Below are 27,966 nucleotides of genomic sequence, written 5' to 3'. Positions count from 1 at the left end.
TCGTCCTGGTATGTTAAGTTCTAAATGAGTTCAATAAAATTGAACCTTACTTTAATTCACTCACCCATAATCTAAACCCACCATCACAATCACCCACTCACTAAATCGTTCACTCACCAACCATCTCACCCACTCATTCGATCATTCACTCACCCACTGATCCACTCAACCATGTACTCATTCAGTCACCCATTGACTCTTGCATTTCAGGCTCATCTTGAGTTCTCATCTGGTTAACCAAAATCCACTTGCAACTTCCTGATCTACAGACAAAACCACGCCCACTTCCTGTCCTACAGGCAGTGCCACGCCCACTTCCTGTCCTACAGGTACACGTCACGCCCACTCGCCGCCCATTGCCATAGAAACAGGGTTGATGATAGGGGGTCGAGGCAAGGCCGATGACTTTCGTGGAATTCGTTGGGGGAACAATCGACCTGGGTGTTCCGTTTCTAAGTGCGACGGTTTTCGTCAACCAAACGTTATGGAATTTTTCCGCTGCCCTTATCGCAGGAAGAAAAAGCATTGTGGATGTTTTGCCGTCGTGGCTGGACCGAGAGGGGGTTTTTCGGAACCCAATGTCCAGTTTGAGTGAGCATTGGGATTGATTCATGGTTCGTGAGTTCGCGAACCCAGCAATGGTCTAATACTATAGTCACGTGGGCAAGTCCCTATCTGGGAATGCACTCCGATTAAAATTGTTTTGCTATATATAATGTATAGAATTTATCATTATAACAACAACTCTCTTAATAAAATAATGGCATGTCGCCAAAAATATCTATGTACAAGCTTCGGGGTTGTGTTGTTAAATTGTTTTTTTCCATTATGTGTAGTATCATTATCTTTCTCTCTCTCGTAAGTACAAATTTCATCATCACCATCATCATCACCATCATCATCATCATCGGCATCATCATCAACATCACCACCATCGTCATCTGTCCAGGGGAAAAAATGGTCGGAAATACTGCCCCCAGTAAAGACATGCCAACGCTGGGGCAACGTCGCACCAACGTTGGGCCAAAGTTGACACAACGTTTTTACCAACGTAAGGGCCCAGACATTGGCGTGTCTGCTTGGAACCATTGGCCCAACTTTGACGGAGACGTGGAGGGCGAGACCATGGCTGACAACCTGTCCAGGTTTTCCCCAGGACAGTCCCTTTCTTCGCGACAGCAGTCCTGGGAGAAAATATATATCTATTTGTCCTTCCCAGGAAACAGAAATGAAAAAAAGTAGGTTCTGCCCATTGTCAATGGCCTAATAATAATGATAATAGTGCGCCAATCAAGACATTGAGTTCACTGTGGAGTCTCCACCTCTTCTGGTACTGTGAGATTATTCATCTTCTTGCCATGATATGTCCCCGGGTTGTTTTTGTACTTCAAAGGTGGCAACCCCGAGCCAGGGTAGGAAGAATAATGTACACGTCTCCGACCTCGCAACCACGCTTCCCCCACACCCCACTCCACCCTCCGCCTCTCCACAACGATTCGATAAGTTGTCACGATTCGGAGTTGCAATGCGATTCAGAAATAGATCCGTTCATAAATTTTGCGTGTTTTTGTCCCATCCTACATGTCCCTTTTATCAGATCAACTGAATCATTTATTCATGATGTTATCACGATTTTATCATGGAGATCACCGCCAATAATCGCAATGATCAATCGGGATGTGTGGGGCGGATTGCATCGACTCGCCGAGTCAAATCCGATCCCATAAGCTCGCGATCTTTCGGTTCCAGTACTGTACGTCACATGGACTAGTTAACAAACTCAGGTTCAGTAACATCGCCGTATCGACTGTTGGGAAGACGATGGCCGATGGACGCTGGATGGTGACGATGCAAAGGCGGCGTCCGAGAGTCGAGGGCGCCCATCGTGGAGATGGAGCGATGATGATCGCGTCGTGCGCAGGAGCCGATTTGGACCGTGGCACCGCCCGTGGAAAAGTACGGGGGAGGCCTTCATCCAGCGGTGGATAGAGCACGGCTCATTATGATAAATAAAACAAACGCTAATGCGGACGTTGCTCTACAGCACGAGGGCGACTGGCTCTCGTGAAATCGTGCAGCCACTCGGGAAGCTGCAATCACCGCCAGCGGCAGAGGCTCCCGAATCAGCGCAACTCATCATCGCCCTCCTCATCCTCATCGTGACAGCTCACCGGATCGCGTCGCGAACGGGGGGCGAATCCGCAATTTACCGCCCCACACCCTCCCGCCCGTCCGCCCCATCCATCTCCCCCCTGACCTCCCTCCATCGTCCCAATGATTCTGACCCCCCCCCACCCCTCCCCATCGATCAAAAGCGGCGATCGATCGCAACCGACGACCGGTCCCCGCAAAGTTCCAAGAGTTCCTCTCGTTCGTTCGTTCGTTCAATTCACTTCGTTCCTCTAACCGCCTCCGCGGTCCACATTCTTCCCCGCCATTCCCACCGCCGCCGCCGCCGCCGCCCCGGCAGCAGCCGACCCCGATCCTGCCGCCGCCGCCGATGCCGATGCCGCTCCGACCGCCGCCGCCGCTCCCGTAGCCGCCGTCGTAGGCACCGCGGCAGGAGCGGCGGCGGCCACGTGGCCGTACAGGTGCGCCAGCGTGCGGAAGCGCGGCCCCCACTCGTGCAGGTAGTCGTAGCTCTGGTCGCCGTCGGTGGACGTCGACGGAGCCCCCTGCGACCGCGACGACGACTCGGAGCCGAGCGAGCCGAGCGAGCTGAGCGAGCCCAGCGAGCCGGCCACCGAAGAGCCGCTCCCCTCGTAGCCGTACACCTGCACCGAGTCGTAGGGGGGTGCCGCCGGGTCGGCGTCCACCTCCCGCAGGCGCACCTGGATGAACTCGTCCATGCAGGTACCCACGCGCGAGCGAACGCCGGACGGCACGGCGGACGCGCCGTTGTTGTTGTTGCCGCCGCCGCTGTGATTGGCGGCGGCGGCGGTGGTTGTGCCGCCGCTGCAGCTGGTGGTTGTGGGCGGTAGGTGGTGGTGCTGGTGGCGGTGCTGCTGCTGCTGCTGGTTGTGGTGGCTGTGGTGGTAGTGGTTGTTGGACGCCGCCGATGCGGCGGTTGTTGTTGTTGTTGCCGCCGATGCCGCCGTGGCGAGCGGGACGCGGTTGGGCTGGCGAACGCCGTCGTGGTTGTTGTTGTTGTGGTGGTGGTGGTTGTTGTGGTGGTGGCTGTTGTTGTTGTTGCCGTGGTGGTGGTGGTTGTTGTTGTTGTGGTGAGCGCCGCCGCCGCCGCTGCACGAGGAGGAGGTGAGCGGGCGGGCGTGCGGGTAGGTGAGCGTGACGAGGTCGAAGGTCGCGGTGTCCTCTTCGCCGCCCCCCTCCTCGTCGTAGCGGACGATGTTCTCGCAGATGTCGTCGTCCTCCGGCAGGGACGGAGCCTTCTTCTTGCGGCGGCGCACCGAGACGAAGAGGAGGATGAGGACTGGAGGTGGAGGGAGGAGGTGGAGGAGGGAAGAGTTTGAGAGGTTAACGTGGTGAGAAATGGAGAAAGAGAGGAGAGACTTTTGACTTTTAAACAACTTTTATTGCCGTCAGCAGCAACAGCACTGGAGGCGATTTCGATTCGAAATACACAGTCACCAGCAAACAAATGAAAATGAACGCTACAAATCCATGCAATGTGGCGCTAGACAGAGTTAGAGACAGAGAGGGACAGTGAGAGACAGGGAGAGACAGAGAGAAACACAGAGAGACAGAGACAGAGAGAGACATAGGGACAGAGAGAGACAGAGAGAGACAGAGAGGGACAGTGAGAGACAGAGAGACAGAGACAGAGAGAGACAGAGACAGACAGAGGGACAGAGAGAGACAGAGAGGGACAGAGAGACAGAGAGACAGAGAGATACAGAGACAGAGAGAGACAAAGAGAGACAGAGAGAGACAGAGAGAGACAGAGAGGGACAGTGAGAGACAGAGAGACAGAGACAGAGAGGGACAGAGACAGACAGAGGGACAGAGAGAGACAGAGAGGGACAGAGAGACAGAGAGAGACAGAGAGATACAGAGACAGAGAGAGACAAAGAGAGACAGAGAGAGACAGAGAGAGACAGAGAGATACAGAGACAGAGAGAGACAAAGAGAGACAGAGAGAGACAGAGAGAGACAGAGAGAGACAGAGACAGAGAGAGACAGACAGAGAGAGACAGAGACAGAGAGAGACAGACAGAGATAGATACACACCACAAAGACCACGGTAGTAGGACCTGGCGCGGTATTCAAGAGACGCGGGACGTTGCCGTCACCGGCATCTGCCGCGGTGAAATCGGCACGTGTCGACTCCGGCGCGAGGAGCCGCCCTCTCAGCAGGGTGGCAGCGGAGTCCATCGCTGAGCAACGTGAGACGTTTTAATTACGCAATTAACTCGGCGACCTCCTCCGTGCCCCCCCCCCCCCCCCAGACCCCCATTGCACGTCAGCGATTAATTAATTAATTAGCACAATCGTTAAGAGAGGGCCCCACGCCGATCTGAGCGAGAACGTCCCGGACACGCGGTCGTTCGATTCACGTCGCTCACGATTTTTTGTTGCAATTTTTTATTTTATTTTTTATATATAATTACATTAAACCGGCGTTCGTTGACGTCGGATGATTGGCAAAGGCAGGCAGGTCGTGGCGCGGTGGGGTGAAGTGTGGGTGACTCCCACCTCATCCAGAGACGTCCTGACCAGCGTGGAATAGTCACAAAATACCCTCGAGATAATCTCAGCGTCACCGCGACCCGCTTCGTGTGTTTAAGTTTGTTGTCTCCCCCCCCGCACCTCCGATTGCCACGGTTGGCTACGTACGGTGCGAAAGAAGCTCAACACATATACACACCACACATAGACTCAGCACTGCCCATAGACCGAACACTGCACCATAAACTCAGCCCTGCCCATAGACTCAGCACTGCCCATAGACTCAACACTGCCCATAGACTCAGCACTGCCCATAGACTCAACACTGCCCATAGACTCAGCACTGCCCATAGACTCAACACTGCCCATAGACTCAACACTGCCCATAGACTCAACACTGACCCATAGACTCAACACTGCCCATAGACTCAACACTGCCCATAGACTCAACACTGCCCATAGACTCAACACTGCCCATAGACTCAACACTGCCCATAGACTCAACACTGCCCATAGACTCAGCACTGCCCATAGACTCAACACTGCCCATAGACTCAGCACTGCCCATAGACTCAACACTGCCCATAGACTCAGCACTGCCCATAGACTCAACACCACTCATAGACTCAGCACTGCCCATAGAGCCAACACTACACCATAGACTCAACACTGCCTATAGACTCAACACTGCCCATAGACTCAACACTGCCCATAGACTCAGCACTGCCCACGGACTCAACACTGCCCATAGACTCAGCACTGCCCATAGACCGAACACTGCACCATAGTCTCAACACCGCACCTCCGATTGCCACGGTTGGCTATGTACGGCGTGAAAGAAGATCACCGCTCCCCCAGCCAACCACTCCATGCAGAGCCTCGCTCGCCCACGCGCGATACGACAGCGCCTAAATCTATTAAAAAAGACTCTAATCTGTGTCTCAAAACCCTCTGGAGTACAAGGTAGAAAGCTGAAATGTGGTACATAGGTAGCTTTAAGAACACAAACAACAGGACAAATCTGAAAATCCCAGATTTTTCGTTTTAAGGCCTCCAAATCTCGATGTTTAAGTGCCCTATAAATGTGTGTGGGTGTCATTCAGAAACAGTTCAAAATATAAGATTGCGGGTTTCTTTCATTTGATAGAGCGTTCGACAGCAAATCAAATTAAAGCGAATACAATTGTTCTATATTTTATTGTTTTTAAGATATTTCGGATTCAAGCGGTTTTGACCGAAAACATCCGCTTTTTATGATGTGCAAATTTGAATCATTCGAAAACAGAAAAAGGTAGAAGCTTCCCCACACAGACTATCAAGTTAATAAATGTTTGTTTAAAAAATATATAACGGAATATTTAAATGCAGCGGTGTCCGATGGGTACGTCTTTAAATTTAAGAAGTTAAATCAAGTTGTCAACAATTTTTGCGTGTTTCTTGCGAAAAAAACACTACATTTTTGGAGCAGTTGTTAGTGTCTGATCGTAGATAAAAAATTGTAAAAAAAATAAAACATCACATCGGGTTAATTATTATATTCATTGAAAAAGTTTGCCGGACGAAGACAGGCTTCGTGAATAATAATAATGAATAATAATTACTAATACAATAACCCAGGTGCACTCATGTTTCTATTTGTTGCTGATCGAGGAGGAGGCGGCCTACGGTGCCAGGCTCCGGATGGGCGAGGCGAGCGATTCGAGCGCTCCATTCGTCAAGGTCATTGCTCGCATCACGAACACCTCCCCCACCACACGTCCCACCCCCCGCCGACTCCCCACCCGCCCCCCTCTCCCCACTCGCCACCTCCCACCTCTCATCTGCGGTCGGTAAAACACTCACCCACACCCCCCTCCTGCCAGCAAGCCCCCCCCACCTCCCCCCACCGTGACCCGGTCGACCGTGACAGGGCAGCCGAGGTGGCGCGGGTCAGCGTTGGACACGCGACAATTCATCCTGCCTTCGCCACCCTCGACTTCCACCCCCCCACACACACCCCACCTCGCCCGAGCCTCACTTCTACCCCACCCCCACGTGTTCGTTCAGCCAGCCAGCCACTCACCCAGCCAGGCTATTAAGCCCTTTCTCACAGATGTCTACCGGACATCTGTGATGAAGAGCGTTCTAGCTCATCGGATTCCACCAGTACGAGTCTGAAAAAAATATTCTGATATGCTGATTCTGTTCACCTACCCACCCACCCACCTACCCACCACTCAACCATTCACCTACCCACCCATTCACTCACCCACTTACCAATTTGCCGAACCACCCACTCAACCACGCAACGATATACTCGTCCAACCATTCAGCTACTGACTCAGCCACCTACCAATGTCCTTAACCACCCAACCAACCACTCACACAACCATGCAACAATCGACTCACCGACAAACTCACCCACCAACAACCCACCTATTCACGCACCCACCCCATCTAACTACTCAACCAAGCACGCACCCACCCACTCAACCACCCCCCCACCCACCCACTCAACCACCCACCCACCCACCCACTCAACCACCCACCCACCCACTCAACCACCCACTCAACCACCCACCCAGCCACTCAACCACCCACCCACTCAACCACCCACCCACCCCCTCAACCACCCACCCACCCACTCAACCACCCACCCACCCACTCAACCACCCACCCACTCAACCACCCACCCACTCAACCACCCACCCACTCAACCACCTACCCACTCAACCACCCACTCAACCACCTACCCACTCAACCACCCACCCACCCACTCAACCACCCACCCACCCACTCAACCACCTACCCACTCAACCACCCACCCACCCACTCAACCACCCACCCCCACACTCAACCACCTACCCACTCAACCACCCACCCACCCACTCAACCACCCACCCACTCAACCAACCACCCACCCACTCAACCACCCACCCACCCACTCAACCACCCACCACCCCCACCCACAACCACCCAACCCACCCACTCAACCACCCACCAAACCTCCGAAACAATCATTCAGCCGGCCATCTCATCACGAGCGGTGGGTAAGCGGCAAGGTATTTACACAGCACCCGAAACAATCTTCGAATGCTGCCGATGATTTAGACCTCTGGTGACCGAGCATCCCACCCATCCATCCATCAATCCATCAATCAAGTGGCAGCCCCCTCCTCTGAGACGCTTTGTTGAACCCATCTAGAGAGAGATCCGAGCGGTCACTTCCCCTTGTTCACCCCCCTCCCCTTGCCCCCCGCCCCCATCCCCGACAGCCACTTGCTCTGCACGACCCTGGATCTCTGCGTGCCTTTCACCCAGCGGCATAACGCTCGCCCCTAGCCACCGCCCCGTGTCTCACTAAGCTCCGGTGCTGTTGAATCTCCTCCGAGGACGAGTAGATGCCCCCTCCCCCCTCGTATATAGCCCCCAACAGATTCCGTCTTTGTGCTTTGCCAGCAAAACCCCCTCCGTGTGCGCCTGCGTAGATGCTACTCGCGAACGGCGCTTGGCCCCGACAGTCTGTTAGAAATGCGACACGGCGGTGGGTCGGAGCTTTGTCCTTGCGAGCTTGGCAGGCGACGTGCGGATGATGCGCACTGGGAACCTCCTGCAAACTTGTTCTCGGTGTCAAAATGAACCAAATCGGAAGACTCGTCAAAGAATGAGACGGACGGACGGACGAGGCTGAAATGGGAACGTCCGCGCAGAGATCGAGTCGATGCGAGCAAGAGAGAGAGGGGGCAGAGAGAGAGCTACCCGTCGGAGGCCGTCGGACTGCGAGAAGGGCTGCGTGCAGAACGAGAGAGAGCGAGAGAGAGAGCGAGAGAGTGAGCGAGAGAGTGACCGAGAGAGTGAGCGAGAGAGTGACCGAGAGAGTGAGCGAGAGAGTGACCGAGAGAGTGAGCGAGAGAGTGAGCGAGAGAGTGAGCGAGAGAGTGAGCGAGAGAGTGAGCGAGAGGTGGGGGTTTACATAAAGCAAAGTAAAAAAAAATTACGAAATGATGAACGAAGCAAAGTGCCGACTACACCGAGCATCTTCTTGTTTCCACTGATCGTAAAAGAAAAAAGAGAGAGCGAGCAGAGAGAGAGAGGAGAGAGCAGAGAGAGAGGAGAGCGAGCAGAGAGAGAGAGAGAGAGAGCGATCAAGCGTTGGGAACACGATTGATTACAAGACGAACGGACGTGAGATGTGATGTGAGGCTGCGACGCGCTTTGACGGATGGATGGAGCGCCCACGTTGAGAAGGATGAACGGCATCCTCGAATGTCGAGTAATTACTCGCTGAGAGGTGGACTATCCGCGCGGGCGCGTGCGTGCGTGTGTGCTCGTGTGTGCGTGTGTGCGTGTGTGCGCTCGTGTGTGTGCGCGTGCGTGCGCGTGCTCAACACACGCCTCGTGCAAGGTGAATTGGTAGACCGCGTGACTGATGTCGAAATGGCGTGTGTGTACGCGTGTGTGTGCGTGTGTGTACGCGTGTGTGTGCGTGTGTGTACGCGTATGTGTGCGTGTCCGTGTGCGTGTGTGTGTACGCGTGTGTGTGCGTGTGTGTGTACGCGTGTGTGTGCGTGTGTGTGTGCGTTTGTGCGTGTGTGTGCGTGTGTGTACGTGTGTGCGTGTGTGTGTGTACGTGCGTGCGTGTGCGTGTGTGTGTGTACGCGTGTGCGTGTGTGTGTGCGTGTGCGTGTGTACGCGGCTGTGTGCGTGTGTACGTGTGTGTACGTGTGTGTGCGCGTGTGTGTGCGTGTGTGTGTGCGTGTGTGTACGCGTGTGTGTGCGTGTGTGCGTGTGTGTGCGTGTGTGTACGTGTGTGCGTGTGTGTGTGTACGTGCGTGCGTGTGCGTGTGTGTGTGTACGCGTGTGCGTGTGTGTGTGCGTGTGCGTGTGTACGCGGCTGTGTGCGTGTGTACGTGTGTGTACGTGTGTGTGCGCGTGTGTGTGCGTGTGTGTGTGCGTGTGTGTACGCGTGTGTGTGCGTGTGTGCGTGTGTGTGCGTGTGTGTACGTGTGTGCGTGTGTGTGTGTACGTGCGTGCGTGTGCGTGTGTGTGTGTACGCGTGTGCGTGTGTGTGTGCGTGTGCGTGTGTACGCGGCTGTGTGCGTGTGTACGTGTGTGTACGTGTGTGTGCGCGTGTGTGTGCGTGTGTGTGTGCGTGTGTGTACGCGTGTGTGTGCGTGTGTGCGTGTGTGTGCGTGTGTGTACGTGTGTGCGTGTGTGTGTGTACGTGCGTGCGTGTGCGTGTGTGTGTGTACGCGTGTGCGTGTGTGTGTGCGTGTGCGTGTGTACGCGGCTGTGTGCGTGTGTACGTGTGTGTACGTGTGTGTGCGCGTGTGTGTGCGTGTGTGTGTGCGTGTGTGTACGCGTGTGTGTGTACGGGTGTGTGTGTCTACGTGTGTGTGTGCGTGTGTCCATGTGCGTGGAGCAGTAGTGCAGTGTTTCGCGCTACGCTGCGCTATAAACCCGACGACCTGGGATTCGATTCTCTCTCACGGCCAACACCGGTGACGGTGATCTGAACCGCTCATGGGCCTGCCCTACGTCCACTCAGCCTCAAATGAGTATCTGGTGCGTTGTGTAGACATAACCACTGGGAAGACAAAGACGGCCGGGCATATTGTTGGCCACCAACCCCCTCGTGTGCAGTGCCGGCATTCATGGGTTTTCCCAAACAGCACTTTCCCTAATAGTCTACTAAAGGCTATATGGGGGATATTTGTCTTTGTGCACCTAGCCTGGCTCAAGAACCATGGTGATGTCACCGCCAGTTATTGGCGAATGGTGACTGTTGTGGCTGGGTCTGTGGGGAGTGGTGGCGCAGTGGTTAGCGCGGCGATCCGAGTTAGATTCCCGCTCGCGACCAAATAAAAGCGGCGAATATTTAAACCAGTCCCCAGGCCTCCCCTAGTTCCACTCAGCCTCAAATGAGTACCTTCCTGCACTTGTCCCAGCAGACTGTGAAGGGCTACACGGGGGATCTTTGTCTTTGCTTAACTCACACCAGGGCCATCACATCTAGTAAACGATGTGACGGACCGTCAAGGGTCAAACTATATATATATTGCTGGAACGACAACATGATGAATATATACACACACACAGACACACGCGCGCAGAAGAAAGCTGGGACGGTGTTGGCAGGACTTGCGAAAACTGTGTCGGAGGTCGAATGGATTTCGTGTCGATTGACAGGCAAAGCAGAGAGCGGCGGGGAATCGGAAGAGAGGAGAGGTAAGAGAGATGGAGAGAGAGATGGAGAGAGAGATGGAGAGAGAGAGATGGACAGAGATGGGGAGAGAGATTTAGGACGTGGGAGAGACATGCGTATGCGTTCGCATAATGGTTAGTGTAGTAGTTAGTGTAGTAGTTAGTGTAGTAGTTAGTGTAGTAGTTGGTGTAGTAGTTAGTGTAGTAGTTAGTGTAGTGGTTAGTGTAGTAGTTAGTGTAGTAGCTAGTGTAGTAGTTATTGTAGTAGTTAGTGTAGTAGTTAGTGTAGTAGTTAGTGTAGTAGTTAGTGTAGTGGTTAGTGCAGTAGTTAGTGTAGTAGTTAGTGTAATGGTTAGTGTAGTAGTTAGTGTAGTAGTTAGTGTAGTAGTTAGTGTAGTAGCTAGTGTAATGGTTAGTGTAGTAGTTAGTGTAGTAGTTAGTGTAGTAGTTAGTGTAGTAGCTAGTGTAATGGTTAGTGTAGTAGTTAGTGTAGTAGTTAGTGTAGTAGTTAGTGTAGTAGCTAGTGTAATGGTTAGTGTAGTAGTTAGTGTAGTAGTTAGTGTAGTAGTTAGTGTAGTAGTTATTGTAGTAGATAGTGTAGTAGTTAGTGTAGTAGTTAGTGTAGTAGTTAGTGTAGTGGTTAGTGCAGTAGTTAGTGTAGTAGTTAGTTGTAGTAGTTATTGTAGTAGTTAGTGTAATGGTTAGTGTAGTAGTTAGTGTAGTAGTTAGTGTAGTAGTTAGTGTAGTAGTTAGTGTAATGGTTAGTGTAGTAGTTATTGTAGTAGTTAGTGTAGTGGTTAGTGCAGTAGTTAGTATAGTAGTTAGTGTAGTGGTTAGTGTAGTAGTTAGTGTAATGGTTAGTGTAGTAGTTATTGTAGTAGTTAGTGTAGTGGTTAGTGCAGTAGTTAGTGTAGTAGTTAGTGTAATGGTTAGTGCAGTAGTTAGTGTAGTAGTTAGTGTAATGGTTAGTGTAGTGGTTAGTGTAGTGGTTAGTGTAATGGTTAGTGTAGTAGTTAGTGTAGTAGTTAGTGTAGTGGTTAGTGTAGTAGTTAGTGTAATAGTTAGTGTAGTGGTTAGTGTAGTAGTTAGTGTAATAGTTAGTGTAGTAGTTAGTGTAATGGTTAGTGTAGTAGTTAGTGTAGTAGTTAGTGCAGTAGTTAGTGTAGTAGTTAGTGTAATAGTTAGTGTAGTAGTTAGTGTAGTAGTTAGTGTAGTGGTTAGTGTAGTAGTTAGTGTAGTGGTTAGTGTAGTAGTTAGTGTAATAGTTAGTGTAGTAGTTAGTGTAGTAGTTAGTGTAGTAGTTAGTGTAGTAGTTAGTGTAGTAGTTAGTGTAGTAGTTATGTAGTAGTTAGTGTCGTTGTTAGTGCAGTAGTTAGTGTAGTAGTTAGTGTAGTAGTTATGTAGTAGTTATGTAGTAGTTAGTGTCGTAGTTAGTGTAATGGTTAGTGTAGTTGTTAGTGTAGTAGTTAGTGTAGTAGTTATGTAGTAGTTATGTAGTAGTTAGTGTAGTAGTTAGTGTAGTAGTTAGTGTAATGGTTAGTGTAGTAGTTAGTGTAGTGATTAGTGTAATGGTTAGTGTAGTGGTTAGTGTAGTAGTTAGTGTAGTAGTTAGTGTAGTAGTTAGTGTAGTGGTTAGTGTAGTAGTTAAGTGTAGTGGTTAGTGTAGTGGTTAGTGTAGTGGTTAGTGTAGTAGTTAGTGTAGTAGTTAGTTTCAGTAGTTAGTGTAGTAGTTAGTGTAGTAATTAGTGCAGTCGTAAGCACACTGCGCTTAGGAAACCAGCCACGTGAGGACGATTCACGCTCACGTCAACACCAGTGACGATAATTTTATCAGGTCCCGGACCTCTCCTAGGTCGACTCAGCCTCAAATGAGTACCTGGTGCTGTCCAGCCACCCCCTCGCTTACCCTTCTGGCTTTCATCGGCGCACATACAATTAGCGCGGTTGGCTACGGATAGGTGCGACATAAGTTCAACATATATACAATACTAGCTAATACCAATTGACCCACAGGTCTGTTGACGCTATAAGGAGGATCTTTGTCATTGCAGGCATGAGTGTAAGAGGTATATGTGTGCACACAAATAGCACTTGCCCTAACAGTCTATTAAAGACTATTCAAGGCATTCTTGTTTTGATCTTGGTGTACGTGGACATGTTCGCGTGCATGTGACACGTGTACGTGTAGTTTGCAGGCTGCATCTCTCTCTCGATCTCTCTCTCGCTTGTGTCTCTCTCTCTCTCTGTGTGTCTCTCCGTGTCTGTGTGTGTCTATCTCTCTGTGTGTCTCTCTGTCTCTCTGTGTGTCTCTCTCTCTCATGTTCACCTTCTGAAGCGCTCGCTCGTCACCGTGGCGTGTGCCATGACACCACCACCACCACGTGACTTTTCTTTAGTATTGTGCGCAGTGCTTTCAGCGCCACAGCGCGTCGATTTGTAGCGTTTATTTTCATTTGTTTGCTGATGACTGTATTTCATATTAAAATCGCCTCCAGTGCTTTTGCTGCTGGCGTGCAATAAAAGTTGTTTAAAAGTCAAAGTCTTTCGCTCGCTTTCTCTCTCGCTCTCTCTCCCGCTCTCTCTCCCGCTCTCTCTCTCTCGCTGTCGCTCTCTACATCTCTCTCTCTGTCGCTCACTCGCCCTCCCCCCTCACTCACTGAGCAAGATGAGCAGGCAGGCGAGGATGGCGATGAGCGCGTGCACGCTGAGCCCAGCGGGCAGCACTGCGAGCGCCTGCAGGGTGCACGCGGTGACGGCGCCGCGGCGGCTGCAGGCGCAGACGCGCACGCGCACGGTCGCGGTGCTGCTCAGGGCACCCGGGGAGCCCGAGTCCTCCAGCACCACGGAGAGCGGCAGCACCAGGCCCAGGGTGGACAGCTCCTCGGCACCACCGCGGGACAGGCGCCGACGCAGGGATAGGGAGGCCGTGCCGTCTGGGGGGTGGGGTGAGGTGGGGTGGGGAGTGGTGGTGCAGTGGTTGAGCACGTGGCGCTGCGAGCCGAGATCAATTCGGGCTCACGTGAAAGCCGACGCCGGTCACGATTATCTGAACCGGTGTGCTGGGCCCCCCCCCACCCCCCCCTCCCCTCACCACCGTCGATAGATTATATTTAATCAACATTTTTGATTTCATCTCAAGGGAAAATGCACCTTCCGTAACCCTTTTGGCTGGCCATCGAACAAAGACGGTCACTGATAATTGGTTCTTTACCCTTCTATCTGGCAACAAAACTGACACCTTTTTGCAAGGAGTCATGTTTGCATAGACCGCAATACCTGCAGTCATAAATACAAACAAAAGACATAACTCTGATAATGTGCACTGTCCTTGAAGTTGATTGGTCCACACCCGAGACAGCTTTCCTTCGAGCCTAGTCTCATATGGGTTGGACCAGATGACGCCAAAAGGCGCACAACTCAAGGACAATGCACCATCAGAGTATGAGAGCTCGGGGCAAGCATCTACACTATGGGGACCTCATTTGCCAGTAAAAATATGATAATTGGTTCTTTACCCTTCTATCTGGCAACAAAACTGACACCTTTTTGCAAGGAGTCATGTTTGCATAGACCGCAATACCTGCAGTCATAAATACAAACAAAAGACATAACTCTGATAATGTGCACTGTCCTTGAAGTTGATTGGTCCACACCCGAGACAGCTTTCCTTCGAGCCTAGTCTCATATGGGTTGGACCAGATGACGCCAAAAGGCGCACAACTCAAGGACAATGCACCATCAGAGTATGAGAGCTCGGGGCAAGCATCTACACTATGGGGACCTCATTTGCCAGTAAAAATATGATAATTGGTTCTTTACCCTTCTATCTGGCAACAAAACTGACACCTTTTTGCAAGGAGTCATGTTTGCATAGACCGCAATACCTGCAGTCATAAATACAAACAAAAGACATAACTCTGATAATGTGCACTGTCCTTGAAGTTGATTGGTCCACACCCGAGACAGCTTTCCTTCGAGCCTAGTCTCATATGGGTTGGACCAGATGACGCCAAAAGGCGCACAACTCAAGGACAATGCACCATCAGAGTATGAGAGCTCGGGGCAAGCATCTACACTATGGGGACCTCATTTGCCAGTAAAAATATGATAATTGGTTCTTTACCCTTCTATCTGGCAACAAAACTGACACCTTTTTGCAAGGAGTCATGTTTGCATAGACCGCAATACCTGCAGTCATAAATACAAACAAAAGACATAACTCTGATAATGTGCACTGTCCTTGAAGTTGATTGGTCCACACCCGAGACAGCTTTCCTTCGAGCCTAGTCTCATATGGGTTGGACCAGATGACGCAAAAAGGTGTCAGTTTTGTTGCCAGATAGAAGGGTAAAGAACCAATTATCATATTTTTACTGGCAAATGAGGACCCCATAGTGTAGATGCTTGCCCCGAGCTCTCATACTCTGATGGTGCATTGTCCTTGAGTTGTGCGCCTTTTGGCGTCATCTGGTCCAACCCATATGAGACTAGGCTCGAAGGAAAGCTGTCTCGGGTGTGGACCAATCAACTTCAAGGACAGTGCACATTATCAGAGTTATGTCTTTTGTTTGTATTTATGACTGCAGGTATTGCGGTCTATGCAAACATGACTCCTTGCAAAAAGGTGTCAGTTTTGTTGCCAGATAGAAGGGTAAAGAACCAATTATCATATTTTTACTGGCAAATGAGGTCCCCATAGTAAAGACGGTCACTGTTTCGCGCGCTTTCAGATGCGCTTCTGCGGCCGTCTGGAACGCTCTTCCTTCCCATATTAGGAAGTCAGTGGAGCTCCGCCACTTTTAAATCTCGATGAAAATAAAAAAAAATTTGAACTGATTTTTGTGTTTAGTTTGTGGTCCTTTTCCCGCACCTCCGATTAGCACGGGTGGCTACATATGGTGCAAACGAAGTTCAACATACACACGTATACACATAGAAAGCGAGTACCTGGTGGGATGAGTATTAACATCGTCACCAGTGAAACAAAGGCGGCCGGGCGTGGTGCTGGCCACCCACACCCTCGTGCGCCGTGTGGCCTTCGTAGGTGCTAACAGGACTTGCCCCGACAGTCTGCGAAGGCTATATGGGGGTTCTTTATCTTTGGGCAAGGCGGAGGTGGGATGAAGGGGGGGGGGGCGAAGGCGGGAGGGGGAAAGTGGGGGAGGGGCATGCAGGGGGGTACGGGGAGAAAGTGAGAAACATCGTGGCCCCCGAGAGGTATGGAGATGAGGGTGTGGGGTGGGAGGGGAGGGGGAGTGATAGAGGAATGGAGGGAGGGGGGTTGGTATGTCAGGGAGAAGGTGGGGGTTAGTGGGGGGAGAGGGTGTGGGGTTAGTGGGGGAGAGGGTGGGGAGTTAGTGGGGGAGAGGGTGGGGGTTAGTGGGGGAGAGGGTGGGGTTAGTGGGGGAGAGGGTGGGGGTTAGTGGGGGAGAGGGTGGGGGTTAGTGGGGGAGAGGGTGGGGTTAGTGGGGGAGAGGGTGGGGTTAGTGGGGGAGAGGGTGGGGGTTAGTGGGGGAGAGGGTGGGGGTTAGTGGGGGAGAGGGTGGGGTTAGTGGGGGAGAGGGTGGGGGTTAGTGGGGGAGAGGGTGGGGGTTAGTGGGGGAGAGGGTGGGGTTAGTGGGGGAGAGGGTGGGGTTAGTGGGGGAGAGGGTGGGGTTAGTGGGGGAGAGGGTGGGGTTAGTGGGGGAGAGGGTGGGGTTAGTGGGGGAGAGGGTGGGGGTTAGTGGGGGAGAGGGTGGGGTTAGTGGGGGAGAGGGTGGGGTTAGTGGGGGAGAGGGTGGGGGTTAGTGGGGAGAGGGTGGGGGTTAGTGGGGGAGAGGGTGGGGGTTAGTCGGGGAGAGGGTGGGGGTTAGTGGGGGAGAGGGTGGGGGTTAGTGGGGGAGAGGGTGGGGTTAGTGGGGGGAGAGGGTGGGGGTTAGTGGGGAGAGGGTGGGTTAGTGGGGGAGAGGGGGGGGGTTAGTGGGGGAGAGGGTGGGGTTAGTGGGGGAGAGGGTGGGGGTTAGTGGGGGAGAGGGTGAGGTTAGTGGGTTTAGAGGGTGGGGTTAGTGGGGGAGAGAGGGTGGGTTAGTGGGTTTAGAGGGTGGGGTTAGTCGGGGAGAGGGTGGGGGTTAGTGGGTTTAGAGGGTGGGGTTAGTGGGGGAGAGGGTGGGGGTTAGTGGGGGAGAGGGTGGGGTTAGTGGGTTTAGAGGGTGGGGTTAGTGGGGGAGAGGGTGGGGGTTAGTGGGTTTAGAGGGTGGGGTTAGTGGGGGAGAGGGTGGGGGTTAGTGGGGGAGAGGGTGGGGGTTAGTGGGGGGAGAGGGTGGGGGTTAGTGGGGGAGAGGGTGGGGTTAGTGGGTTTAGAGGGTGGGGTTAGTGGGGGGAGAGGGTGGGGTTAGTGGGGAGAGGGTGGGTTAGTGGGGGAGAGGGTGGGGTTAGTGGGGGAGAGGGTGGGGGGTTAGTGGGGGAGAGGGTGGGGTTAGTGGGGGAGAGGGGTGGGGTTAGTGGGGGAGGGTGGGGGTTAGTGGGGGAGAGGGTGGGGGTTAGTGGGGGAGAGGGTGGGGTTAGTGGGTTTAGAGGGTGGGGTTAGTGGGGGAGAGGGTGGGGTTAGTGGGTTAGAGGGTGGGGTTAGTGGGGGAGAGGGTGGGGGTTAGTGGGTTAGAGGGTGGGGTTAGTGGGGGAGAGGGTGGGGGTTAGTGGGGGAGAGGGTGGGGTTAGTGGGGGAGAGGGTGGGGGTTAGTGGGGGAGAGGGTGGGGTTAGTGGGTTTAGAGGGTGGGGTTAGTGGGGGAGAGGGTGGGGTTAGTGGGGGAGAGGGTGGGGTTAGTGGGGGAGAGGGTGGGGTTAGTGGGGGAGAGGGTGGGGTTAGTGGGGGAGAGGGGTGGGGTTAGTGGAGGAGAGGGTGGGGGTAGTGGGGAGAGGGCGGGGGTTAGTGGGGAGAGGGTGGGGGTCGTGGGGAGAGGGTGGGGGTTAGTGGGGTTTAGAGGGTGGGGGTTAGTGTGATGGGGGGTAGGGAGAGGGTGGGGTTAGTGGGGGAGAGGGTGGGGGTTAGTGGGGGGAGAGGGTGGGGTTAGTGGGGGAGAGGGTGGGGGTTAGTGGGGGAGAGGGTGGGGTTAGTGGGTTTAGAGGGTGGGGGTTAGTGGGGGAGAGGGTGGGGGTATGTGGGGGAGAGGGTGGGGTTAGTGGGGGAGAGGGTGGGGGTTAGTGGGGGAGAGGGTGGGGTTAGTGGGGAGAGGGTGGGGGGTTAGTGGGGGAGAAGGTGGGGGTTAGTGGGGGGAGAGGGTGGGGGTTAGTGGGGGAGAGGGTGGGGTTAGTGGGGGAGAGGGTGGGGTTAGTGGGGGAGAGGGTGGGGGTTATGTGGGAGAGAGGGTGGGGTTAGTGGGGGAGAGGGTGGGGTTAGTGGGGGAGAGGGTGGGGTTAGTGGGGGAGAGGGTGGGGTTAGTGGGGGAGAGGGTGGGGTTAGTGGGGGAGAGGGTGGGGTTAGTGGGGGAGAGGGTGGGGGTTAGTGGGGGAGAGGGTGGGGTTAGTGGGGGAGAGGGTGGGGTTAGTGGGGGAGAGGGTGGGGGTTAGTGGGGGAGAGGGTGGGGTTAGTGGGGGAGAGGGTGGGGGTAGTGGGGGAGAGGGTGGGGTTAGTGGGGATGAGAGGGTGGGGGTTAGTGGGGGAGAGGGTGGGGTTAGTGGGTTTAGAGGGTGGGGGTTAGTGGGGGAGAGGGTTGGGGTTAGTGGGTTTAGAGGGTGGGGGTTAGTGGGGAGAGGGTGGGGGTTAGTGGGGGAGAGGGTGGGGTTAGTGGGGGAGAGGGTGGGGTTAGTAGGGGAGAGGGTGGGGGTTAGTGGGGAGGAGGGTGGGGGTTAGTGGGGAGAGGGGTGGGGTTAGTGGGGGAGAGGGTGGGGTTAGGGGGGGAGAGGGTGGGTTAGTGGGGGAGAGGGTGGGGTTTAGTGGGGGAGAGGGTGGGGGTTAGTGGGGGAGAGGGTGGGGGTGGGGGAGAGGTGGGGTTAGTGGGTTTAGAGGGTGGGGTTAGTGGGGGAGAGGGTGGGGGTTAGTGGGTTTAGTGGGTGGGGGTTAGTGGGGGAGAGGGCAAAGGGGAGGTGGGGGTGAGTGGTGGAGGGAGGGGGAAGGGATGGAGGGAGAGGTGGAGAGATGGACAATGGACGCAATGGGGAGAGAGGAGAGCCGAGGAGAGGAATTGGTAAATATGAGGTCATCATTATTATCAGAGGGGCTCTCCAGAGACGAGGGCTTTCATCCAGATGTGGAATGACCATGGCCAATGATGATGATGATGATGATTTCGGGAACATGCAATTGTACTCGCCATTGATGTAATTGAGAGCTCCTGTATCTATCCACTGCTAGATGAAAGGACGGGGTCAGTGTAGTCACCCCCCGACCCCCCTCCCCCCTCCAGCCCGGCCGCCTCTGTCCACCCAGCGGTAGAAATGGGTCCAGCAGCAACAGTTTGGGGACAGGGGCAGGTCACGTGTAATGGGGTAAAGTGTGGGTACTCAGAACTCTTACACGACGCCTGTCGCAGCGCGGAAGAGTAGGCCGATTACCCCTCCAGAGGGGCTTTCTAGAGCGCCCTCTATTGGCGAGATGGAGATATGGTGAGATAGTGAGATGAGATGATGTGATGGTAAGATGATGGTGTGATGATCGAGTGATGATGAGATCGTGTGATGATGGTGAGATTGCGTAGTGGTGGAATGGTGTGATGATGGTAAGATGGTGTGATGATGATATGGTGAGATAGTGTGATGATGATGGGCTGGTGAGATCATGTGATGATGGTGTGATGATGGTGTGATGATGGTGCGATGGTCAAAATTCGAAAATGATCGGTGTGGCTGCAGCACTCACTGTGATGGTCTGTCAGCGTGAAGTTGGAGTTGGCGGACGGAGCGGAGAGCGAGATTTTGACCGGAGATGATACATGATTCTCATCTCGATCCACGGCACTGAAGATGTGCACCACCTGTGCATGGACAAAAAGACAAAGATCCCCCGTATAACCTTCATCAGACTGTCGGGGCAAGTGCTGTTGGTGGGCACCTATGGAGGCCGGCACAGCACACGAGGGGGTGGGTGGCCAACACCACGCCCGGCCGCCTTTGTCTCCCCAGTGGCGATGTTTACTACACACCGCACCAGGTACTCGGTTTAGGCTGAATCGACCTAGGGGAGGCCCAGGACCGATTCAGATAATCGTCCCTTTTTTTGGTGGCCGTGTGGGGGAACCGAACTCGTGTCGCTGGGTCCGTAGCGCCAACGCGCTAACCACTGCGCCACCGCTCCTCTCTCTCATACACACAGGAGCCTCCCTTCTCTGCAATTTCTCTGCTACGACAACAACAATAACAACAACAAGAAGCAATTCGCACACGGGGCTGGTGAACTCCGATGAAGATCTCAGAATCTAATTTAAGCTTCACTTTCAATTGACGTGTGCGCTTACGTTCACACACACACATGCATTCACTCGTTAACATACACACCCACCCATGCTTTCATTTATTTACATACACACCTACCCATGAATTCATTCGTTAACATACACACCAACCCACACATGTATTCACTCGTTAACATACACACCCACCCATGCTTTCATTCGTGTACATACACACCCACCCACTCGCGCAGACTACATCCGAGGTTGAAATCGCAACAATCCCTTCTTTGATCAACGGAGGAGGAGGGAGGAGGAAGAAGAGGAGGGGGAGTTGTGTAGTGAGCAACAACCTTATCCGCCAGTCATCGCCCCATCGCGAGAGACAACGACTCCCCCTGTCCCAATCTCGCGAGTTCTCACCCCGATAAGCGGAACCGGCTTATAAACAGTGCGCCGCTACATGCGCGCAACAGAGACGAAGATCGCCCCTTCGCAGGCTGCTGGGGCAAGTGCTGTTAGCGAGCACCTATGAAGGCCCGAACGGCACACGAGGGGGTGGGTAGCCAGCACCACCCTCGGCCGCCTTTGTCTCCCCGGTGGCGATGTTTTCACATCGCACCAGGTACTCATTTGAGGCCGAGTCGACCAAGGGGAGAACCATGACCGGTTCAGATAATCGTCACCGGCTGTTGGTGGTCGCGAGCGGGAATCAAAATCGTCATCGGGTTCGTAGCGCAGAGCGCTCACCGTTTGGACTACCACACACACGCACGCAAGCACACACGCACGCACGCGCGCGCACACACACACGCACACACACAAGTACACATACACACAAGCACGCAAACACACACACACACACGTGCGCGCGCACATGCACACACACGCACGCACACACACGCACACACGCACACACACACACACGTACCCACACGCACGCACACACGCGAACGCACGCGCACACACGCACGCACGCACACACACATGTGCGCGCGCATGTGCACACACGAAGACAACGATCCCCTTGTGTAGCCTACGCAGGCTGTCGAGCCGAGTGCTGTTAGAGGCCACCTGCTATACCTGCCCTCCCCATCGCCCTCCTTCACCCTCCATCCCTCAATCCCTCCCTCCATCGCTCCCATCCCTCCACCTCTTCTCTCCGCATGCTCCCTGCAGCAGCAGCAGCATCACCATCATCATCACCATCATCGGCCAGGGTCAATCCACTGTTGGATGAAGGCCTGCGTCTCTGGAGAGTTCCTCTAATAACACTGGTCAACACACTTTTTTTGGCATAAGGTATCCCAACTGTTTTAAGGTAATTTTGGGGTGCTGATTCCAAATCTGGCATCAGTTTTTGTCTATCACATCAGGTTTTTGAGATATAAAATATTGCATTTTCGATAAAAACTGCAGAAGAAAAATATTAAATAAATGTGGATATCTACATCAAATTATATTATATACCCACTATCCTAAAAATACAGCACCATATTTTAACACTAAAGCAGCCACTGACTCGCAACAACTTGCAATCATAAGCGACAGAGTTAATTTCGGGTAAAATCAATGAAAATTGGGTATGCCGATAGCATAAAATGAGATGTTACAGAGCAAATCTGAGATCAGATTTGGAATCAGCACCCTGAAATTAGTCTAAAACAGCTGCAAAAGTCCAGGCCAGATTTTTTCTTTTGTTGACCAGTGTAATAATTTAATTACTTATTTTTGCGTTTAGTTTGTTGTATTTTCCCCTAACCTTCGATTAGTACAGTTGGCTACTTATGATGCGACATGAGATCGGAGTTTGTGGTGTCTCTCTCTCTCTCTAACTCGTGGTCGCGTGGATTCTTCTCCGGGTCCTCCCGTTTTTCCTTCCACATTTCAAATCAACGTGCCACGCTTCGAGTATGTGTCTGCTGTACATTTCCACGTGATGAAAACGCGTTTCGTTGAGCCATCATTTGTGGCCAGCTCGCTTCTGAAAAAATGCTACGGAGGCTCAGTGGGCCTTGCCTGGTAAAATAAACGTTTAGTTTAGTTTGAGTAGGAATCATAATCTGTATTAATACTGGAGGAATGCGATGAGCTATTCGCTCTTTTTCTCATATGCCCAAGTGCACCACAGAGACCATAAAAATCTCATCACATTTACCCCTCTCCTCTCCTCCCTCCACCTTCATTGCTATCATTGTCCATCATCTTCGCCTCTCCCTCCATCCCTTCAACAGCCCCTTCCCCTAGGTTTGAAGCTTTCGGGTCTGCAAGGATTCATATTCTTAGGGTTTTTTCGGTAAAGTCACGTAGGTAAAAAATAAAATTAATAAAAGTAAAATAAAATAAAAATAATTAATTTTTATTTTACTTTGATTAATTTTCATTTTTAATAAAGTAAAATAAAATTTAATTAATAAAAGTAAAATAACAATAAAATAATTTATTTTATTTTACTTTTATTAATTTTCATTTTCAATAAAGTAAAATAAAATTAATAAACGTATAATAAAAATAAAATAATAATAAAATAAAATAATTTATTTTATTTTTACTTTATTTTTATTAATTTAAATTTTTCACCTACGTGACTTTACCAAAAAACCTAAGAATATAAGCCCCTCCCCCCACGATTTCGACTGCCACACCCCCCATCATGCCCCGCACACCACGTGGTCCGCACCTGGCCAGGGGGTGTATTCTCACCCCCCAGGCCACACCCCCTGTCATGCCCCGCACACCACGTGGCCCGCACCTGACCAGGGGAAGGGTTCTCACCCCCCCAGGCCACACCCCCCGTCATGCCCCGCACACCACGTGGCCCGCACCTGGCCAGGGGGCGTGTTCTCACCCCCCAGGCCACACCCCCCATCATGCCCCGCGCACCACGTGGTCCACACCTGACCAGGGGAAGTGTTCTCACCCCCCACTGCCCCACCCCCCATCATGCCCCGCCCACCACGTGGTCCGCACCTGGCCAGCGGGCGTGTTCTCACACAGCACGAGCTCGTCGGGCCCCAGGAGCTCGGGGGCGTTGTCGTTGACGTCGAGGACTCGCACCGTGACGGGGGCACGGCCCACCAGAGCCTGGTCGTCTGGGGGAGGGAGCGGGAGGGCGGGCGGGAGAGTGAATAGGAGAGTGGGGGGAGAGTGAGTGGGAGAGTGAATAGGAGAGTGAATGGGAGAGTGAATAGGAGAGTGGGTGGGAGAGTGAGTGAGTGGGAGAGTGGTGGGAGAGTGGGTGGGGAGAGTGAGTGGGAGAGTGAGTGGGAGAGTGAGTGGGAGAGTGGGTGGGAGAGTGAGTGGGAGAGTGAGTGGGAGAGAGGAAAGTGGGTGAGAGAGTGAATGGGAGAGTGAGTGGGAGAGTGAGTGAGTGGGAGAGTGGGGCGGGAGAGTGGGTGGGAGAGTGAATGGGAGAATGAATGGGAGAGTGAATAGGAGAGTGGGTGGGAGAGTGAGTGAGTGGGAGAGTGGGTGGGAGAGTGGGTGGGAGAGTGAGTGGGAGAGTGAGTGGGAGAGTGAATAGGAGAGTGGGTGGGAGAGTGAGTGAGTGGGAGAGTGGGCAGGAGAGTGAATAGGAGAGTGAATGGGAGAGTGTGTGGGAGAGTGAAAAGGAGAGTGGGTGGGAGAGTGGGCGGGAGAGTGGGTGGGAGAGAGTGAATGTGAGAGAGTGAGTAAGAGTGTGTGAGAGAGAGAGTGTGAGAGAGTGAGTGTGAGTAAGAGTGTGTGAGAGAGTGAGTGAGTGTGGTGATAGAGAGTGAGTGTGGCGATAGAGAGTGAGTGTGAGAGTGATTCTCCACGGGTGACCCTGTGACGAGGCGTGAGGGTGGTGCGAGACGGAGTGACCCTGCGAGGTGGAGTGACCCTGCGAGACGGGGTGACCCTGCGAGGCGGTGTGACCCTGCGAGACGGAGTGACCCTGCGAGGCGGAGTGACCCTGCGAGGCGGTGTGACCCTGCGAGACGGAGTGACCCTGCGAGACGGAGTGACCCTGCGAGACGGAGTGACCCTGCGAGACGGAGTGACCCTGCGAGACGGAGTGACCCTGCGAGACGGTGTGACCCTGCGAGGCGGAGTGACCCTGCGAGGCGGAGTGACCCTGCGAGACGGAGTGACCCTGCGAGACGGTGTGACCCTGCGAGACGGAGTGACCCTGCGAGACGGAGTGACCCTGCGAGGCGGAGTGACCCTGCGAGGCGGAGTGACCCTGCGAGACGGCGTGACCCTGCGAGGTGGAGTGACCCTGCGAGTGACGCTCACCGGCCTGCGTGGCGATCACCGTGATGTTAAAGAGCTCGGTGGACTCGCGGTCGAGCGGGCCGAGCGACGGTGAGGACGCCCGACAGGGGGTCGACGTCGAAGTGACGGTCGACGTCGGTGTTGCGATCGATCGAGTAGCTGCACACACGCACACGTACACACCGAGACGCACACACGAACACACACACCGAGACGCACGCACACACACACCGAGACAAACACACACACACGAACACGGAAGGGGGAGACATACATCAGTTGTATATCAGCTATCTAACCCTTCCAGAGCTGCATTTAGAATGTGACAACAACAACATAACCGTCAATAACTTTACACATGGCTTTTAAAAGATAGGAAAAATAAACAGATATAGTTGGCGACGTTTCGGATAATGCCCCTCCTTCAGGGCACATCGAAATGTCAAACGAACATCGGTACTGACGGGCGACTAAGTGCGGCGTCAAATCCACTTCGACGCACCCAGCAGACGCGTGACAGCGTGTGTTATTAAATATTAATTACAAACACTCATCACTACCCGGAGTACAAACACAGCCATCGTCGGTAAAGTCACGTAGGTGAAAAAATAGTAAAAAGAATAATAAAAGAAAAAATGTTTACTTTAGTAAAACAAATTCTAGCTGTGATTTACACACCTGATGATGAGTACTTGTGTTGCAATCTAACCGTGATTTAATTTAGTTATTTTTAATTTTATTTTTAATTTTATTTCTATTTTATTCTTATTTAAAAATGTTATTGTTATTTTATTATTATTTCATTTTTATAGTTTTTTCATCTACGTGACTTTACCGAAAGAACCAAAGAGTATGGATCATTGCAGTCACGAAAACTTCAAATCTAGAACAGCAACCATCGTCCCCCTACCGACGGCTGGATATTGCCAGCCCCGTGGAGGAGAGAGGGGTGGGGTCACTCTTGCGGTCTCTCATGAACTCTCTCATCTGGTTGCCTGAGCAACTATAGCATCAACTCGACAGATACATCTTGGTTCTTTCGCTAAAGTCACGTAGGTAAATAAAATAATAAATAATGAATAAAATATAAAAATCCAATTAAATTAGGACGTTTCGATTGCAACACAAGCAATCATCATCAGGTGTGAACACCACAGCAAGAAAATGTATACTGGTAGGAACCTCTGGTTACACCAGCCCACAGGGGATTATTGTGTTCGTCCGTTGTGCAGGGAGGGGCTGGGTGGAGAGGGGAGGGTGGGAAGGGGCTGGGTGGGGAGGGGCTGGGTGGAGAGGGTGGGGAGGGGCTGGGTGGGGCGGGTGGGGAGGGTGGGGCTGGTTGGGAGGGGCTGGGTGGGCAGGGTGGAGAGGGGCTGGGTGGGGCGGGTGGGGAGGGGCTGGGTGGGCCTGGTGGGGAGGGCGGGGTGGGGACGGTGGGGAGGGGCAGGGTGGAGAAGGTGGGGAGGGACTGTGTGGGGAGGCTGGGGCTGGGTCGGGGGTGGGAGGGGTGGGGCTGGGTGGGGAGGGGCTGGTCACCCCGTGGTGCCCTTAAAAAACTCAACGTTTAACCTACTCACGCCGGCTTGTGCCCGCCCTCACAGTCGGGCATATTTGCGGAATACACCACGCCGCCGTTGACCCTGGCCATTGACCGAGCAACCCAACGTTCCTACCAGCTCCCTCCGCAGGACAATGTGTTTGTAAAGTGGGAGAGATGCCAGGAGGCTATATAAGTAGGCGGGGCCAGAAGCGAGAGGCCGAGTGACACTTAGGACAGACGAATCGCTACCACCATCTCGGCGCCGCCGTGGCGAGATGTTAACCACCTTGCCCGGTACGCACGAGGTCGTGGGTTCGATCCCTAAACCTGACGCCTGCTGTGTATATTTGGAGTTTGCGTGTTCTCTCACTCTCTCTCCGACGTCGTCCTGTGGATTTTACTGCGGGTCCTCTGGGCTTTACCCTCCACATCTATAATGAGAACACCACGCGTTCAGAGTATTTGGCTGCTACAAATGTCCACGTGATGATACGCTACTTAATTGGGCTATCAATCGCGAGCAGGTCGCTTCTGAACAAGAGCTACATAGCTCAGAGGGGCCGTTACCAGGTAAACACATTTTTTACTGTTATAGGAGTCTAAGTATTGTTAGCGAGATGGTTGGTGGCCAGCACCACGACCGGCCGCCTTTGTCTCCCCAGTGGCGATGTTCGCACACTGCACCAGGTACTCATTTGAGGCTAAGTCGACCTAGGGGAGGCCCAGGACCGGTTCAGATGATCGTCACCAGTGCTGGTGGCCGTGAGCGGCGATCGAACTCTGGTCGCCGGATTCGTAGCGCGGGCCGCTAACCACTACGCCACCGCTCCCCACGCATAGAAACTACTAAACATTTTATTTTATTTATTTTACCGGGTAAGGCCCGCTGAGCTATATCGCTCTTTTTCAGACGCGACCTGGCCACAAATGACAGCTCAACAAAGTGGCTTATAACGTGGAAATTTATAAATACTCTAAAGCGCATGTTTCTCAATGTGGAGGTAAAAACCGGAGGACCCGGAGAAAAATCCACGCGTAGAGTGAGAGAGAGAGACACACACACACAAGCTCCAAATATACAGCAGCAGGCGTCAGGGTCGCGATCGAACCCACGACCTCCTGCATACCAGGCGAGGTGGTTAACATCTCCTAGCCACCGTGATGGTGAGAGAGACACACGCAAACTCCAAATACACAGCAGGCGTCAGGGTCGCGATCGAACCCACGACCTCCTGCATACCAGACGAGGTAGTTAACATCTCATAGCCATACTCTCAGGTTTTTTTCGGTAAAGTCACGTAGGTAAAAAAAAAACATTTTCCGGTAAAGTCACGTAGGTAAAAAATAAAATTTTATTTTTTACCTACCTGACTTTACCGAAAAAAACATGAGAGTATGAATCCTTGCAGTCACGAAAGCTTCAAATCTAGAATCTCATAGCCACCGTGGCGCCTTAGACGTGTACACACGCGCGCGCGCGTACCACCACGGGCACGAGCGCGCGCGTACCACCACGGGCACGCGCGCGCGCGCGTACCACCACGGGCACGCGCGCGCGCGCGTACCACCACGGACACACGCGCGCGCGCGTACCACCACGGACACGTACGCGCGCGCGCACAGACGCACATCGAAGAGGTGTGGTGGGGGAGGGCGGTGTGAGCTGCCATCAAAGCGAGGTTTGCCGAGATGCTGTTGCGGGACAGCCTCCCAGTATCTGCCTAATTAATCGGAATGCGGCTACACTTGCTCGAGCAATTTGTCGCTGCGGGCTTGAGAAATGGCCATGGGAGCACCAGCGGGGGGGAGAGAGGGGGGAGCAAGAAGAGCAGCGTGGCTGGGGGAGAGATAAATGGGAGAGATAAATGGGAGAGGGAGAGAGCGGGGATCACGCTGCGGTAACCGTGGGGGTTCGTGTGCTGCGTGTTCAGCAATTACACAGCACACGCTACGTGTTATAACCTATACACTGCACGCTGTCTGTTATAACTCATACACTACACGCAGTCTATTATAACCTA

The 27,966-nt window shown here is 53.1% G+C and overlaps 1 pseudogene; it reads right to left on the bottom strand.

Moving 5' to 3' along the window:
- Positions 1 to 2,371: 2,371 nt before the first annotated feature.
- LOC133354870 (cadherin-8-like) overlaps positions 2,372 to 27,966 on the bottom strand; it is a 43,577-nt pseudogene continuing 17,982 nt past the window's right edge.

The sequence above is a fragment of the Lethenteron reissneri genome, chromosome 49 (genome assembly GCF_015708825.2).
Source record: "Lethenteron reissneri isolate LAM-NWPU_2019-01 chromosome 49, ASM1570882v1, whole genome shotgun sequence".
NCBI classification, from domain to species: Eukaryota; Metazoa; Chordata; class Hyperoartia; order Petromyzontiformes; family Petromyzontidae; genus Lethenteron; species Lethenteron reissneri.
This window is presented reverse-complemented; position numbering and strand designations above follow the sequence as displayed.